This window comes from Lagopus muta, chromosome 1 (assembly GCF_023343835.1).
Source record: "Lagopus muta isolate bLagMut1 chromosome 1, bLagMut1 primary, whole genome shotgun sequence".
Lineage (NCBI taxonomy): Eukaryota > Metazoa > Chordata > Aves > Galliformes > Phasianidae > Lagopus > Lagopus muta.
In genome coordinates, this window is record NC_064433.1 from 39,854,258 (window position 1) to 39,873,881 (window position 19,624).

Genomic DNA, 19,624 nt, shown 5'->3' on the forward strand with positions numbered 1-19,624 from the left:
TTATATGTATCTGCAATTAAGTGGTAGTAATGTAAAACTAACTGAATCTTACTGTTTTTAGTATTTGTGCTCTCCTGAGACGATCAGTTATAAAAATGATGTTTTGTTTAGGAAGTAATGCAGTAACAATGCAAGTCCTTCACAAAAAGAACAGAAAAAGTTGTGAGTATATAAAGGAAATCATAACAAAATTTCTCAAGCTGAGCATATTTTCTCTTTTTATTGTTTTCAATATAATCTTATTCTGTACTTATGTGTTGTAATTACATTAAGAAACAGCTTGAAGACTCTTGCCGTTATTAATTTTTGGTTTAGAAATACAATTGTATATGCAATAAAAAAAGATCTTATAAACAATCTTAATTTGTTCATAAGAAATGACATGCCTCTGTGACTACTGAATGAATTTATATATGAAAAAATGTATTTACAAAGATTCAGATTCAAGAACATCATACATAAGAAAGAATATTTTTCCATTTCTGTTAAAAAAAAAAAAAAAAAAGTACCTATCCAGGCTACCCCTGGGAAGTGAGACATCTGGAAAAGTAGTAATTATCAAAACTGTACTTCATACATATCATGTAAAGCATTCATATTCCTTTCTAAATGTATATTTATTTCATTTTTGAGAGAAACATCAATGAAGTCACTAACTTGAAGCAAGCACATTTTATCATGCATCATTAGCAGCTTCATAGAGAGACTGGCTTTGGTTTGTGCATGTGGGAATCAAATGTTGTTTCTACATTAGAGTTGTATAATATTATTTTTATTTCATGATCTCTGCTATCATAGTTCTTTTTGGGAGTCCTTCTACTTAACTTGGGGAAGATCTCTGATAAGTTTACATCACTTATCCTCTAGACGAACCTTCCCAGGAACGCACACTCTGTATATAGGTGTTTAATATGTATATTTTGTCATACACACTGCAAGAATATCCTGCACGAGATCAAACCAGATAACAAGTCATGGCATGCCCGAGGAAGCACCTGAAGAGACATCGGAGGCCTGACATCATCCCCCAAATGCTCTTTGTTTAACGATGACTTGAAAGGAAAACACCATATCAATACGTCAAGGAGAGCACCAAGACATCTTGGAAACAACAGGATGACTACTGACTGGCACCGGATAACAAATAACAGTAAATAGCAAATGTCAACCTTCTGATAAGATTGTGAACCTGGAGTACCCAGCCATTGGGGAAACAGGGGAGGGGGGAGCCAAGGGGGAGAAAACAGGGCATAAAGGCTGTCATGTTGTGTCCATAGGCGCTCCTATTTGCGGGATGCCCGCCATTGCAATCACGAATAAATTCTGCTTTTATCAGAGATACCGTCCTGACAAAAATTACTCGGATATTTCCAACATGCATGACAACAATCTCAAAGTAATGAAAAATTTCAAAATAAGATATTATTCTTAATTGTTAGTTATATCTGAAGCCCATGAACCCAACCTTTCAAACTAACTGAAAACACCTGAAGTGCCAATACACCACAAAAACTTGGAAAGCACCTGTGAAGGGCTTCTTCCTCTTTTCTAGAACTAATGCAATGACTTACAGATAGCACTGTGTGTGCAGCTGACCCAGGATGATTACAGAAAAGCACTGCATACTAAAAAAGATCCCAACATATGAAGGGCCTATGCAAAGGTCTAGAACTTCCTAAAAGTAAATGTTCGTTGTGTGAGACTTCAAACTTTGCTACTAATCTGCATGCATTGCATCTCCACACAAATGTACTCAAATTGTATACTGCAGTTAAAGAGAGTTCTGTCCCTCTAGGCTGTTGTCTTTTCTTTACAACGAATTATTCGCAATTAGAGAATCACAGAATAACCTGAGTTGGAAGGGTCCTGCCAGGATCACCAAGCAGATCTGAAAACATAGTCCAAATGCTCCCTGAACTCTGGCACTTTGCCTTGGGCAGCCTTTCCCAGTGCTCTGGGAAAGGAGCACCCTCTGCTGCAGACCCTGTCCCCAACCCCCAGCTGCCCATCCCCTGACACAGCTCCATGCTGTTCCCTCAAACCCTGCTGCTGTCAAACAGAGCAGAGCTCAGCACTGCCTCTCTGCTCCTGTGAGGTTCTGAAGCTGGGCTCCTCTGCGCTGGGCTGAACCAACCCAGGGACCTCAGCTGCTCCTCACACATCTTGACCTCCAGCCCCTTCTCCACCTTCACTATCCTGCTCTAGACACTCTTTGGTAGCTTTACGTCCTTCAAATTTGCACACAGTGCTGGAGGTGAGGCTGCACAAGATGAGAGAAGAGCAGAGCAGGACCAGCCCTACCCTGGCTCTGCTGGCAGTGCTGAGCATGGTGTACCTCAGGGTACGGTTGGCTCTTTGGGCTGCCAGGATTGTTAGGATAGCTCTTAAACAACCTGCCTGTAAAAACTGCTTTTAAAAGAATGATTTCTTAGGACATTAAACTTCAATATGATACGTACAGGTTTATCCTTTTGATAAGATATACAAAATTGTATATTCACCAGAAAACTCAGTTAAATGAGCATCTCTTTATACTGTTGTTTTTGTGTTTCTTTGTTTTTGCTTTTTGTTTGTTTGTTTTTTTCCTCATAGAATAGTTGTTTACAAAAGCTCTGTCTGGAATAAAACTGTTCTAGGAGAGAGGGAAGGTTTCAGGTTCAAAAGTTGAGTTCGGGACTTTTTTTTTATTTTTATTTTTTTTTTTTTTATGTTTATGACTCACTCTTGCTGATCCCTAAATCTCTTCCCCAGCATGTACACTCACATTCCTCTACTTGGATTAAAAAGGTTGCTACACGCAGTGAGGACTTCATACCATGAAGTTTTAATGATGTGACCAGGGGATAGAGCTTACTAACAGTTCTGATATCTTCCTAGTTGGATAGCAGTACATAAGAGAAGAAAAAGAATCACCAATACCTATGTATAACTAAATTAATGCCTTTAAAAGGAGTCTCATTTTTTCAGTGCTAAGTTTGATGTCCTGAAACATGACTGCATCACCTTACCTGCGTCTTTGAATGTTATACACAGCTGTACTTAGTTGTAACGATACAGCTAAATTCTTCTGATATCTGGCTTCAATAATAATCCATGGGGTTATTCAATTATTCAAGGCTTTTCCAGTTTTTATATGCATCATATGTATCTTTCTCTTTGAGCTTTTTGCATACTACTGCAGAGAAACATGCTCAAAAAGGCAATGTAAATATCCATGTTTCTGCTTCTTGCACCTTATTCTCCTCAATGACGAATACCAGCAAACAGCTGTTTCTTGTAGGTGTCTTACTGCCTACAAGCTTCTTAAAATCTAGGTTTATACTTAACATTAAAAGAAGTCACGTTTTTCCTGACTACATTTTTCATAAATAATTTTAAGATCAGTCAAACTATTTCAAAGAGCAGCCTCTGATCTGCAGATCAGATCCAAGTGCTGGCAAAAAACTGCTTACACAGCAAACACAGCTTACATAATACGTGCGCCTGAACTGAGGGAACAAAAACAGATTTTCTGAGTATATACTCAACAAATAAAACCTGATTTTCACCTAACACGAGTATTCAGCAAAAACACTCATGCCATTTTATTTGAGAAAGCATTTATAAGAAGCATGAGGCAGAAAAGAGTCTTATGATGAAAATCACGTAGGAGACACACTAATTTCCCCAAATCCAGGAAATTTCTTTTACAGATGCATTTAACTTTAGAGCAAACAAAAGATATCTTGATTATTTAACTCATGTCAGTCACCTTTGACTAGAAATGAAAACATACATAACCCTGTCAACTGCTCAGTGTTTGTGTGCGTTCCTTTCTCAGTGACAGAGCACCTGCTGTGTACAGCGACTTAGTCCTGCCATGGAGTCCCCTGGAAGTGACACAACCAGAGCACATCTCCACATCCCTATCCTCTGGTCATGTTATCCAAAACACCATTTTGCCATCGCATTAATGCTTCCATATCGTCTCCTTTCATTTGCCTGCCCCTTACCTCATTTTTCTTCCTGCTGATATAAGAGCATTTGACCATAAGAGAATCTCCTTAAAATGATAATCATGTGTGTATTTAATATTTAATATTTCTGCCTCCAATAAAAATAACAAAAGTCGTGAGGGGGAATTAATCTATAACAGCATGTCAGATGATTGAATCAGTGGTGCAAAGATAATCAGGAAGAAGGCGAAAAATTGACAAGGCAGAAATTACCATTATCCCTTTGGACGTGGGTTCACATGAGGGAATGATGAGCAGAGTGCAGCTCATCAACTTCTTGTGTTAGTATCAGAGTGAAAAGCCCTTTTTTTTTTTTTTTTTTCTCCTCTTTGGCTGCAGGCTGTTTTGTCTCCATCCTCTTCTCTAATTGGTCAGTCAATGTCATGTCCCAACCCTTTTCTTGGAATCAATTTAGTATATTCCCTACTTATTGAAAGGCTACACAGCTGCATGAATAACACACATCTGTCCAAATTAGGGTAAGTGGCTGATATTTTTTTCCCCAAACAACCCAACTACATTTTGAACATTAATTATTTGATTGTTAATAAGAGGAGGAAACCTAAAGAAAACCTCAGAAGTAGCAAAGCTGTGTTTCATTATTATATTTGGCAACAGTGGAGAATATCTGATTTATTGTTATGCAGCACAGCAAATCTGGAGATGACATTCCTACATTTATGCTACTTAAAATACAAATTTAAGTAAGTTTTTAGGCTGCAAACACATGCCATTTGATTGCTCTTGGTATGTATTTCTGCATTAGTATTTGATATCCAGACATCCTTACATTTACACCTATTGCTGTATTTGAGAATAGATACCACAAAAAAAATATATACTTAAGTGCTGATGAATTTTGAGATACACTATAGTTGGCATAAGATGTCTTTTATTAGCCCAACATTTACATTTCATCATCACTTCCTAATTACAGACACATAGGTTGAAAAAGGAGAAACTGATTTTTTTTTTCTGACAGACTCTTAGTGAATGCTGAGACCTGTCATATTTGAAGATAAAGTCATCCTTGTTTTCACAGCTCCCTGTAAACCCATATAATAAATCATATGGTCTTTGTAGCTTCAATACAAGACCAGAAAGATTAAACATATGCTATATTTTAAAAATAACAACTCTAACCAAAATTTGTGGGCACAATGCCTACTATTTTTAAGGCCGAACTTAAAATACTTCACATCCTCATGCATAAGACAGCATCATCTTGGAGCTGCAAAGAGTTTGCATGCTCCAAATTTATAGCATTATTCATGGCCCTCTTATTAGATTACATTATAGCCTTCATGAGCTACTGGACAAACAAATCTCTACTTCAATAGAATCTATCATTAATTGGTCTTGGGTGGAGTGTTTCTGGTTCTCTTGGATCAGTGATACAAAAGCAGGATCTGAGTTTTTATGACAGTCCAGAAAGAAGAATTCATATTTACCTGCTTACTAGGAAAGGGCTGTCTGTTCTTCTAAGTGTTTATTATTTCTGTATTATTTCTGTAAATACACTGCATCCATATCTAATGCTTTACTTCTCCAACTGTAAAATCCTGGCTTGTCACTTGTTTATTGGATCCCAATTTTGTTGTATTTTGATAGTAGATGGCTTTCAAGCAGAGAATGGGAAATTCAATAGTAGCATCTTATTTCTATAGCACTGTCCCACTTTTGTCAAAACCATTTCTAAAACCAGTATAATACATATTAATTCTAACTATATGAAAAAATATGTCTTTCCGCACAGAGAAAAACAGATATTTTGATGAGTGTTAGCATTCAGACAGTATGATAAAATCCCAGCTGCAAAAACATCACGATATCTAGTTATCTAGTAAAGTAAAAAAACATCTCTTTACCTAAGATCCTAAAAGTTATTATTTCAGAAAGAAGTAACTTATAAATAAATTTCTACTTGAAAACTGTTTATAATCTCTCAGGACATAAATGAGAAGTCATGTTTTTTTAATTTATGCATCAATTTGATTGGCTGGACAATGAGAATAGAGAATAAACTTTCTTTCCTCTACAGTGGCAATTTCCTCTACAGCTAGTCATCAGCTGCAGCTAAATCTAGTCTAATGAGATAGAGCAGAAAAATATCATCTGTGTATCCACATTAATTATGATTTCAGAAGGAAGGGCATTAGCACATTAGAAGGAATTTTGACAGACCTTATAAGCAAACTGTTAATTTTCTGAAGATATATATTAATAGATAAAGTCACCCACACAAAGGAAAAGGGCAGTTTTGGAAGTGAGAAGCTTATGTCCTATTTACTAAATAGTGGTGTATTGAAGAGGACACTTTTTCCTGCGATTATTGTAATCATAATTTTAACAAGTATTTCTGATGTTGCAATAATTTTAACACATGTATAAAAAAATTGCATGCGTATATTTCTTAGTTTCAACTGGGGTGAAATTGTTTTCTTCACTGTCTGATATGATGCTATGTTTTGGTTCTAAGAGAAAAATAATGTTGATAACACATAGAGGTTATCAGTGTTTTAGGGAGCCAAGGCCATTCCAGTTTCTCAGCAAAGGAGCTGGGAGTGCACAGAATCAGGACAGCTGACTTATACTGGCCAAAGATATATTCCATACCATGTGACAGAATGAGGAAGGAGAGTCTTGAAGGGAGAGCAAGTTCACCTCTCTCACTTCCACTGCTCAGGGTGCCAGCTTGGCAATGGTTGGCAGGTGGTGAGCAATTGCTTGTGCATCACTTGTTTTATATATATATATATATATATATATATATATATATATATATATATATATATATATATATATATATATATATATATATATATATATATATATATATATTGTCATGGTTTGATGGTCAGTCTCATGGAACTTTACTCCAGAACACCTGAAAGACCCTGAGAGTCTAAACAGCTATTTAAGGCAGGAATGTTGCGGCTTAGGCAGTTCTGAGGTGGCTCAAATAGACCTGGACTGGCAGAACAAGGGTGAGTTATTTTTAGCTCGGTGGGCCCATGAGACCTCAGGTCATCAAGGGAGAGACGCAACATACAAATGGGCCAGAGACCGAGGGGTGGACTTAACTATGGATGCCATTGCACAGGTTATCCATGATTGTGACACATGCACCACAATTAAACAAGCTAAGAGGATGAAACCTCTCTGGGAGGAAGGGCGATGGCAAAAGTACAAATATGGGGAGGCATGGCAGGTTGATTATATCACCTTGCCACGATCTCGCAATGGTAAGCATTATGTGCTCACCATGGTGGAGGCAACCACCGGGTGGCTTGAAACATATGCAGTACCCCATGCTACAGCCCGAAACACCATGTTAGGTCTGGAGAGGCAAATCCTGTGGCGACATGGCACCCCAGAAAGGATTGAGTCAGATAATGGGACTCATTTTAAAAATTCACTTGTGGATACTTGGGCCAGAGAACATGGCATTGAGTGGATTTATCATATCCCCTATCATGCACCAGCCTCTGGTAAGATCGAACGCTACAACGGGTTGTTAAAAACGATGTTGAAAGCAATGGGTGGCGGAACATTTAAACACTGGGAGAAGCATTTGGCAGAAGCCACCTGGCTGGTTAACACCAGAGGATCAATCAGTCGAGATGGTCCTACCCAATCCAGCTCCCTACATATTGTAGAGGGAGATAAGGTCCCTGTAGTACATGTAAAGAACATGTTAGGAAAAGCAGTTTGGGTTTTTCCCGCTTCTGGGAAAGGCAAACCTCTTCGCGGAACTGTCTTTGCCCAGGGACCTGGGTCCACCTGGTGGGTGATGCAGAAAAATGGGGATGTTCAGTGTGTACCACAAGGGAATTTGATGTTAGGGGAGTGCAGTCTGTAATCCCATATGTTAAGCATGATGTAGTGATGTAGAATAAGGGGTGGAATGTCATGGTTTTATGATTTTTGGTCATCAGTATTCCACACCATAACATCATGTAATGCATTGGGGGTGGGGTTTGATATCTGCCGAATGTTCGTCCGTCGGAGAAGAACTACTTTTCCCCAGGAGACTTTGCGGTCAGCAAGGGGATATAACTCCAAGCAAGGTCACCTGATCTTTCTTCTTCGCCTGCTCTTCGCTGTCTGCGCTTCGCTATCTGCGCTTTGCCGCCTGCGCTTCGCCGTCTGTACTTCAGTCACTCAACTGGACTGCACTTCTCACCCCAGCATTGTGGTGAGGTCTATACAATTCAAACAGACTCTCTCTCTCTCTCTCTCTCTCATTGTATTTTACTAATACTATATTTAGTAAAATCATTTGTTTCACCTCAGATCAGTGCTGTTGTTTTCAAGTATTTTGGGGTCCCCTGCTTCCCCTTTCCCAGAGGCGCGGATCCGCAGATCCCTCCGCCCTGCTGGTCACGGAACTGGGCCGGACCAGCCCATAAACCGTTGACATATATATATATATATATATATATATATATATATATATGAAACAAATATTACAAATATATGAATATATGAATAATAATATATGAATATTCATATATTTGTAATAATTTTTTTTTTTTTTTTTTTTTTTTTTTTTGCTTTTCTCCATCTTAGTAAATAGTTTTATCTCAACCAATGAGATCCACTTTTTTTCCATTCAATTCTCTCCCCAGTCTCACTGGGAAGAGAAGTGAGTGAGCAAACAACTGTGTGACCTAGCCACCTGCCTGGTTAAACCACAGCTATATAAATAGCAGATTTACTATTAGATTTACTATATCTATATTACTAATAGATTACACTCTTCTTTAATCATCAGTCAACCTTGTTTCACAAGGTTGTAAAGTAAAATGCAAACATCACTTGGTGTAGGAAGTGACAAATTTTTTTTTAAACGTTTTGTGTGCACAAAATTCATATTATTCTTATACTTGATTTAAAAATCACCAAATTTAAAATGTTTTAAAATAACACAAAACCACTAGTTGCGACTTCGTGAAACACACAGCATTCAATGAGGGAGGTAATATCTCAGACCCTTGTATACATTTAGAGATTCAGAGACCACAGATGGAAACAAAACAGGTATCTTCTAATGGAAAAGTTCACTTGTCAAATACCAGTCTATTTCTTTCATTTAGCCAAACAACAACTCGAATGTATTAAAACCTATGAGGCAAAAGACTTCATCCTTCACAAGTAGAGTCTATGTAGGAGCATACAGCTCTCACTCTCCTCTCCCCTAAAAAGTTACAACAAGAACTAAGTTTCTCAGTCTCCCATCAGCCACAGTAAGGAGTATACACATTCAAAAATAAAAAGAACTAAAGTATTAGTATGTTTATAGTTGCTTACATGCAAAATTCTTAACCAATGGATAAAATAACCTAATGAAGATTTCTACACGAAAGCCTGATTTTATTACACCCTCACTTTCTGGGTTTAAGTGCAACTGTTGGATCTGATGAAACATCAACTCCTCGTTGCACAGCTCTTCAGCCAAAATTAAAAATAAAGTGATAGTAGCAATTTCATTGAAGGCTTAGCACAGTAACAAGTATGACTGCTTGTAAGTAATTTCTGTAATCACAGTCCCTTCTTTTCTTCCCTTAGATGCAATATTTTCATTCTCCTTTGGTTATTTTGTTTCTTTGATATTCAGACTTCGATTTTTCAAGGAACAAAGAGGCAATAATAATAATGAAAGAAAAGATTTTCTTCTCTTTCGATTGCTTTTTAACACTGCTTCAATAGTGTGACATGTTCACTGCAACATCGATGTAATTGAATATTCTGCCTTTTATCTGAATTGCCTCCTTAATTATCTGGAACTTTACAGTCTTAATTGCTAGAAATGCTTAAGTTCTGTTATATTTACCTGTAAGGAGGTAAGTGGAGTAATAATCCAGAACAGGCTGCACTTCAGACATGGGGAGGAGGAGATAATAGTAAAGACCACGTAGACAACTTTCTTATAAAACTCTTTACAACAGTTTGTACTTATATTCATTTCTCAAGCTTAATAAATAAGAACCATTATATAATGGCTCTACACAGATATAGCCACATTAAAAATGCCTTATTTATTCAAAGAATAAAATAGTATCTATCTTGTGATATTATAATTTTATTTTATTTTAATTTGCAGTTTCCAGCATTGTATTTTTTCCAGTGGTATTGATCTGATCTCTTCTCTTTCTTTGATGGCAAAAAAAAAGAACCCAACAAACCACCAAAAACCTCAAGAAACCAACAAGAAAACAACTACAAAAGGAAAGGAAAACAAACAAAAGTTCCTGGCCCTGAAAAAGTTGACAAAAATTCAACTAGATTCCATTGTGGAACTGCATAATAGTTATCATTATTATCAGCTTGCACCAAAGAGGTCTGTCTTCCAGTCTCAATGAAGTTGAACACTTCACATAATCCTTCTTACAAACTGACTAAAATCTGCAAAGTGCAACAACTTATTTCTTTTATCACTGCCAGACTTTACTCACATTAGTCAAACAGACAATGTTGAAAGACTTGGTAATTGCTCTGTTTAATCTTTCCTGGTCTGGCCACATGTAAATGACGCAGATAGGTATGTTGCAATTCTAATACACCCCAAGATGTTTAAAAGTTACACCCAGCATAGTGCTTTGTCTACAACAGCTGGACTGTATTCAGATGGGATGGAAAGGAAATTAAACCTAGACTATCATTTTTATCCTTGGCTGACTGTGAGTTTGTTGATATTTTGAGTAACTTAAGATACTGCTTTTAATTCACCATTTTAGCTGACAAGGTCACAAGGAGTTCCTTTGCAAACTCTTCACTCAAAAAAAAAAAAAAAAAAAAAGCACAAAAATAGAGATTAGATTATGTTTCTGGTTTCCTCTTGTCAGGACAGATAAAGTTGAATAGAATTCTACTTTTGAAGCATTTTTTTTGCTAAATTGCATGTTCCAGAGACAAACTACCATTGTATTATTTCCTGCTTGCCTTTTCCACTTGTTTACTTCAGTAAAAAAGTGGCAGCTTTCTCTGTAGATACAGTTACATGTAATGTATTATGGAAGGTAAAGGATGAAAACAAGTGATCCTTGTCCAGCTGATAATCACCAATAATAGTGAAAGGATTTTAAATATCAATAGTGCTCTAATAGACTTTTCCAGACTAAAAAGCAGAGTAAAAGAGTGTTTTCCTCAAGTTCTTTATTGTTTGTTTATGAACTACTTCTGGAGATCATCTGGGTTGAAAAATGAACTGCCTAAACAGGAATGGGTGGGAGGAAGGGTTGATCAACAGGAATAGATCAGTGTATTCACACACAGAATCATAGAGCTTCCATTTCAAATAGGAACATGACGGAAACACAGCTTGAGTGGAAGAACAACAGAGTAGGAGCAAAAACTTCAGCTTTGTGAAAGATTTAGCAAACAAAAGTAATGTCTAAAATGTAGAAATTTTCTTGAATGGGAAAATTAACAAGCTGTGTCTTACTACTTCATGCTATGCATGATGTAACATTAAAGCCTATAAAAGAAAGGCTGTTTTCACTTATTGCCTGCTTTTATTGCGATTGATACAACTTGACATAATTGAGAAACTTTTTTTGGTAGATACTGATGAATACATGTTAGTAACCCCACATTCTTTTTGTGAGAAGTTTTTGTTTGTTTGTTTTTTTAAATAGGAACACTTTTCTAATATAGAGCCTTATATTTTTATAAAATCTCAGAAGTTGCCAGTTTGGATATCTTAATTGCTGAAAGTTCCGCAGATAGCAAAAATAAAGGGATAAATAAGTGGGAATATTACATTTTGAGACTAAACTTCTACTTCAATGGTATAAAATCAACATCATGCTTAAGGAGATGTACAGTTATAATTTATGAGGGAAAAAAAAATAAGCTCTCATGATCCTCATTGTTAACATTATTTTTCTATGAAAGCTAGAGGTATGTGATGCTCCTAAACTTAGTGTCTTATGCATTGATATAGGAGGAAGAAAATTTGGATAAAACTTAACTACAAATATTATCCAGTGGAAGGGATTAAATGTGGAAATTACTTTGTGTTGATTTGAAGAGTAAACAGTGAAATAATAGATGGAAAGATATACTTTCATGGAAAGTATAGATGGAAATATGTATAGAGTACTGAAATTAATCTGCTATATTTCTTCATTCAAAGATGTAAATCCAGGTAACTCTCCTTTAACAAATTAAAAATATTTGACTTGACTGAAAACAATTTTTTAAATTTGATTTCAGGCCAACGATGACTAGAAACAGTCATGAAGCTGTTTGTTTGTTTGTTTTTTAAATGAAGAATACTGTCCTTTTATTTACAGTACAACCACAAAATAAAAGGTTCCTGTGATTCTCAATTTATTTATACTTTGTGATGTAGTCGTTTTCATTTCAGAGAAAAACATTGAACATATTAATTGTACTCCATATTTCAAATGTGATGAGACTAATTAATGTATTTGGAACAAAGATATTTAATTCGGTAGCAAACCACAGTAGATGTTTTATACAGAACTGCTCACTTTAAACCTCCTCATGCAGTCTTAATGAAACAAAGCTATCAATATGCTGGGAGCTTGTAAGTCTGGACACACATACCTGGACCTGCCTGTCACAACACTGTAAGATGTATTTCCGTTCAAGACCAGTAAGGATTATCGTTACAGGATAGAAGGCACAAAATGAGGGCTAGGCTGCTAATTTACCTTAACTAGAAACGATTTCTTCACAGCCTACTTTAAGTGCTTCATCCATCAGATGAGTACTGTATAATGCTTTGAATGCACATCATAACTGACAGTGGCATCTTGACTTACGTAGACTACAAAACATCACACTGAAGAAAAAATATTTGTAGTAGCAACTGTTTCTGGATTGTATTTTTTGTTATGCACCCTGCTAGAAAGATTATATAGCGGTATAGAGACATTCAGTGGCCAGAGATAGATTTAGTGCATGCTGGTGGTTTTTAGCAAAAAATAACAGTAGCTACTTTACAAAAGGTACAGTGAGACTACCTCAAAATATTTTGAGCAGGGATTCCTGATACATTACAAGGTTTGAGGTCTGTGACATTTTCCTCCAACTGTGCTGTTCATCTTTTAACACCTGCTACACCTGTGTTAGTTGTAGTTATGTCTTCCAGTAGGCATCAGAAATCTTATGAAAGAAAAGTCACTAAAAGACAAACAGTAAGCGATAGAGATTCAAAGGCATCAAGAGATATTTAAGAGCAAAAATAATGTAGTGTGTTTAACATCCATATATTCTACCCTCCTTCCTTGAAAATTTTCTTGACATTATTGAGGATGCTATGCGCAACACAATGGAAAATGCAGCAATGACAGCAGAGTAGCAAGGTCCTAGGCTACAGCAAATGAGAGTATACTCAAATGCAGCAGCAGGCTGAGAAACAAAGGAAAACATCTGCTTACCTCCAGAAGACCTGAGGGACACAAGGATCTCCAAACAAACACCTTCACCTCCACTGCCAGCCTTTAAATGAGGTCTGGGAAGGGGGGGATCCTGGTTCAACCATCTCTTGTCTCTCATAGGCAATGCATGCACCTGAGCTCCCCTGGGTTGGCCCCGCCTTCCCACCAGGTGCTCAATCACTGGTTCAAACCATGACTAGCATTTCCACGACACTATGCTTGTATGCACAGAGGTGCAGGAAAAGAGTAAATATTGGATAAGGGGTACAAAAGGCACAAGAAAATTAAAGGTCATATAAACTGTAGAAAAAAAAGCTTGAAAGTGGAAAATAAATGCAATATTTTGCTAAATATCAGAAACATGAGCCTTGAAGACACTGCTGTGTTTAATGGATCATTTTCTTTCTCTTCACTCATATATCTCAGTTATTATCCAGTTATAAATAAAGACACAGAGGAATAGCTCAATTATATTGATCCTGAAACCAGAACATGCAACGCAATTTAGAATTCCTGAATTGAACTGGAAGGAAAACCAGCAAGAACTTTAAAGAACTTGAGTACTGTTTTCCATTCAAAACATTTGAGAATATAAGAACATTTTAGAAAATGGAGAATATAATATTTTTGTGAAATAATTAAGAAAATAATACACTTTCCATGGTGAAATCAATTATATTCATGAGAACATTTAGAAATGTTTCTTGTTCTAGGGATGTGTTGTTTGAGATGGCAGACTGTAGTAGTCTACATAATGTACAAAAAATATCCCCAACAAAATCTGAAATACTTCACCAAAAGAAATTTTAGCTTGAGGTTGAAGACAGGAAAGACAGGTAAATTGTTTGAGGGCTAGTACTGCTATTTATAACACAATTTCCTTTTTATTTTTTCTCTGAATTATGATGTTATAAGAGCATGGGTTTTCATTACAGAGTGTTTTTTTCTATGTGGAGGTGAAGGAAAATGAACTGAAACGTCCAGAGCTGAGAATTTCTGGCAGCCAATTTAAGCTTGCTCACCCTATGCAAGCTGGAACAATCCCAGCTGAGAAACCAATTCCAGGGAAGGGAACTGAACTGTAAACTTGAACTGAGTCCCAAGCTGCTGTCTTGGCTGTCTTTGCTCTCTGGACAAAGGGTTACTGGAAAAGGAGTCATTGCATTGCTCAGACTAAGAAGCCACCACTAAATCACAGTAGTCAGTAAGCATGACTGAGAGAACTGCCATGAGTGAAGAAGGGACATTGCCCTCTCCCAGAGAATGACTGGAACCCGGAGCCTACACTGACACTCTGCTGGGGAAGGAGGAGTCCTTTACACATTCATGAATCAGATGGAGGAACCCTGACAAGGAAACAGCCTTCAAGCAGATAACAGTGTTTACCTTTAAAGAAGGTGATATAAAAAACTTCCAGCCCCACATCTCCTCAAAGTGATGAATGCTATCTCTTTCTCCAGACTGACAGACTCTCACATAGTTGTATTATATGGATGTTAACATATGGTTTAAAATGACATAAAGGAGCATTGGAAGGAAGTAGTACTGCCACAGGCAAAGGTGAAAAGTATGACAGTATCATAGAATTGCTGAGGTTGGAAAAGAAGTCCAACCTCAACCTAACTATACTATCCTAACAACCCTCTGCTAAATCATATCTCTGAGCACCACATCCAAACGGTTTTTAAACACATTCAGGGATGGTGACTCAACCATCTTCCCTGGGGAGTCCATTCCACTGCTTAACAACCCTTTCTGTAAAGAAGTTTTTCCTGTTATCCAACCTAAACCTCCCCTGGCACAACTTGAGGCCATTTCCCCTCATCCTGTCACCTGTCACCAGTGAGAACAGACCAACCCCGCTCTCGCTGTAAGCACCTTTCAGATATTGGAAGACAGCAATACGGTCTCCTCTCAGCCTCCTTTTCCCCAGACTAAATAGCCCCAGTTCCTTCACTCTTTCCTCATAAGGCATATTCTCCAAGCCCTTCACATGCCTTGTTGCCATTCTTTGGACCTGCTCCAGCACCTCAATGTCCTTTCTGTACTGAGGTGCCCAAAACTGAACACACTACTTGAGGTGAGGCCTCACCAGTGCCGAGTACAGGGGCAGGATGACTTCCCTAGTCCTGCTCACCACTCAATTCCTGATACAAGCCAGGATGCCATTGGCCTTCTTGGCCACCTGGGCACACTGCTGGCTCATATTCAGCTGACTGTCCATCAGTACACCAAGGTCCCTTTCCATCAGGCAGCTTTCCAGCCCCTCCTCCTCGAGTCTGTAGGGTTGCCTGGGGTTGTTGTGACCAAAATGCAGCACCTGACACTTGGCCCTATTGAAACTCATGTGGTTTACCCTGGCCCATTGATCCAATCAATCCAGATCCCTCTATAGTGCCTTTCTGCCCTCCAGCAGATCAGCACTCCCTCCCAAGTTGGTGTCCTCTGCAAACTTAGTGAGGGTGAGCTCAGTCCCCTTGCCAAGATCATTGATGAAGATGCTGAATAGGAGTAGACCCAGTACAGAGCTCCGGGGGACACCACATGTGGCTGGCCACCAACTGGATTTAAATGCATAAGCTGGAAGCCAGCAAGTTTGCTTTAACGTCTCCTTTTTAGGAGGTTAATTGTCCAATACAGTGTAGACAAACACTCATTTAAAGTAAGATGGCTTTGTGGCATTCCTCATTCTCTCAGGCTCTTAAGTCCTGTGAGTATCCTACTTGTTATTTCAAAGTATAGTTTAGGCTCATCTGCCTCTTTTAAAGAAGACCATGTGTTATACTGCCATTGGAAAGTGCATTGTAAGGCTTTGGATACCTTGGGGATGCATAACTGAGAGCAGTAATACTGACACTAAAAAATTTTTACAGGGGAACAAGAAAAAAAAATTCCAAATGCAAAGCAAATAAAAGCTTAAGTGAATAAAGCTTGGTAGCAAATCTATTAAAATATATCTTTATGCCAGACAAAGAATGCTGCTAAAACAAAAGACAGCAGAAATCCATTTGTAATACTGATTTGATAGACATACATGAACATAGGAATGGAGGGGAAAAAGAGGTTAATTACTTTAGTTAGTTGAATTTCAGCTGTCAGCAGTATCATGCTAGTCAAAGAGGACAAAAGCACGGGTTCATCTAAATATGCACAGTTTACAAATGACACAAATATTCATGAAAATAGACAAAAGTTTTGTTGACACTGAGGTTTTCCAGTGCAATCAGAAAGTGCCACTGTTTATTTTTCAGCTCATAGTTATTTAAAAATATTTCCATAAATCATGAGAGTATATGTATTTTTAAATGTTGTAAATAAGTGTCACACATGAGATGCTGAAAAAGCTACCAGAATGTCAGTTTGTGCATGAATATCTAGTTAGATTTTTTTCATAATACATCTCTGGATGAGGAGAAGAGTTCTGTAAAGAGAATAAACCTTACAAAAATCCATTTCCCCACAATTCTATAATAAACATATATTAATTTGATGTTACAGAAGGTATACAAATTTATTCTGTTACTCATTCAACTCTTTCCCACAAATAATATAAACTTATGGTAAGATGAAACACAGCAAGTTTCACAGATCGCCCCCAAAAGTAAGAGACATAAAAACAGCCATCTCCTATTAACATGCATTTACATCACATGTATGAGACTCTTCCGAGACATCCTTAAGACCTTCTACTTAAGTACTAAGGAAACACTATGCTTATTTGTCAGCGTGGACTTCAGAGATATCTTGCATATGTATATGTAAACCTAGCAACGTGAAAGGTGCTACTTTCATAAAATCCTTTCTGATTTCCATAATGGAATTTGGCAAGAATGAAATAATGAAAAGGAAACAAGGAACTAGAATTAAACAAAACCAAGAAACGTGGACATAAACATCACTTTAAATATAAAGCAAGCCTAATTACAGCTGAAGTTTTTGCAGTGGATTGATTGCTGTGACAAAGCTGTTGAAAATAAACACACAAACCAATGGCTAATTTTCATACCTAATTTAAAAGGAAAGTGAATGTATGAAGACTACCAAAACAAATAAATGTTGTTGTTTTTTTTTTTTTTCCATTAAAATGTAATGCAGTGATCAATCCATAAAATATAATTTAGTAAAGCAACAAATAAAATTGCAATTCCTTAAAAAGTACACTTTTCATAAACTTGAATTTGTATGTAAAGAAATGCAAGCAGTGAATGTCTCATGCTGAAACTGAACACAGGACATATCCAAACAGTGGAAATACTGCAGTGTCTTAATCATAATGGTATATCAATACCTCTTGTAATGATATAATTGCAGGCATATTTTCCTGAACTCAAGTAGTATAAATGCATAGACCAATTACACCCTGAAGTAACTTGCTTAACGAAGCACAAATTTACAAGAAGAAAATAAAGCCCCATAAAATCCCTGATCATATCCAATTCTTAGAAATGTTTCACAATAACTTAGCTAGTATTTATTAGTTATGATGAACAGGAAAACAGTGTTTATTTGGAAGAGAATGGCATGGCTTTCACAAAGGCAACCTAAACATTATATGTTATTTTTAAAATCATGGGAAGCACAACTTTAAGCTCATATCGATTTAAAACTAAAAACAAAACATGAGCTACAACAAAACCCTGCCTTTTAGTGTGCTCCTGTCTTTGACATGTCTTTGATAATGAGAAACCAGCACAGCCTTTTTACTGCCACAAATCATATTTATTCTGTTAGGAAGAGAAGTTGATCTGTAAAAGTAACCTGTGTGGTAAGAATAATATACCAGAAAGAAAGGTTTGGTCACTGGCAATATTTCCTGCCTGTGATAGAAACCCAGCAGATCTTGTTCTGGGTACCACCAGACAATGGCTCAACACAGCCCAGGAACACATGCTGACAACTGAATTTTGTGAAAGAGACATATTTGAACCACAGTAAGCTGCTAACTTACAGCTGGCTTCTGTCATAACAGCGCAGCCACACATTCCAGATGTTTCACACATTCTTATGAGGTCCCTGATCTGTAACTCCACTGGAACTGCCAAACTGTCACCATCATTGCTTTGAGAAGGAAAAAAGTAGAAAGTTTCCTGCCATCTTCCTGTAATTGCAAGAGGAGAAGGCCAGCACCTCTCCCAAGGGAGCCACCTGAGTACTTGCGAAGCCAGGGAGCTATACAGGCTCTCTTGCCAGCAGCTCCTGGCACCACTCAACTGCACATAACCAAGAGACCAAAGGGAAATGAGGTAATCAGCCTCTCCTAGTAAGGGACTATCAGATCAATAAAGAGGAACTTCCATCAAGGGCCAAACAGTTTCCTCAAGAAGAAAAAGAGAGAACATTCAACACATGACAAACAATCTGCAAAGAAGTAGGTTGGTGGAGTGTATGGGAACTGCTGAATCATGGCCTGAACCTCTGATTGATCACCTGTGGTGAGCAATGATTCAGCCACAGAAGCACAGGTGAAGGCAATTCACCTGTGCTGCTGGAAGAGGTGGAGCCTCTCCGGAGAGGCTCCATGCCTCCTAGACCCATTTAAGAGCTGGCTACCAGTAGGGAAGGATCTCTTCTGGAGATCCCTTCTCTAGAATTTTGTAGCAAGCCCATGGTGTGGTTAAGCTTTCTATCTATTCTCTTTTTGTTAGTATAATCTGCTGTACTAAACTCTCTTGTTTACTTCATAATTATATCAAATTTATATTCATTGATTATACAGTGGAGTCATTGTCTTAAGGGAACTTTAAAAGGTTCAGCTGAAGAAGGGATTCTAGCACGAAGACACGAAGTCTTCACTTCCAGAAACAATAGTTCCTGGAACAAACTAAGCAAATGTAATCATTGAATGTTTCAAGATACCATTTAATAATTTCTCCACAGTGTATGAACCATCCTTCCTCTGCACAGTGGAAGGTTGATGACGGAGTTCCCATAAAATTTAGGTTTGGCCTCTCTTCTTCAGATGAACATTGGTTACAGATACCTCAGCAGAACTAAGAAGGTTGGTGAATAAATCCATGTTTATGTCTTACAGCATTTGAATAGATTAAACGGTCAAGCAAGGAGGATGGAGAATGAAAAAAAGTCAAGAGCCTCTACGTCCAAGCTTCAGTGTGAGCACTACCAGCTCTCAATGAGATTGCCTGGTGTCTGCACAGGCTCCAGAAACACAAGTCAATTGCACTGAATGGCATTATTACTGTTTTTGAAAGGCTTAAG

The 19,624-nt window shown here is 37.5% G+C and overlaps 1 protein-coding gene across 5 annotated transcripts in view; it reads right to left on the reverse strand.

Annotated features, from left to right (window-relative positions):
* Positions 1 to 19,624, reverse strand: part of PPFIA2 (PTPRF interacting protein alpha 2) — a 288,180-nt gene that overhangs the window by 223,786 nt on the left and 44,770 nt on the right. The window lies entirely within an intron of this gene.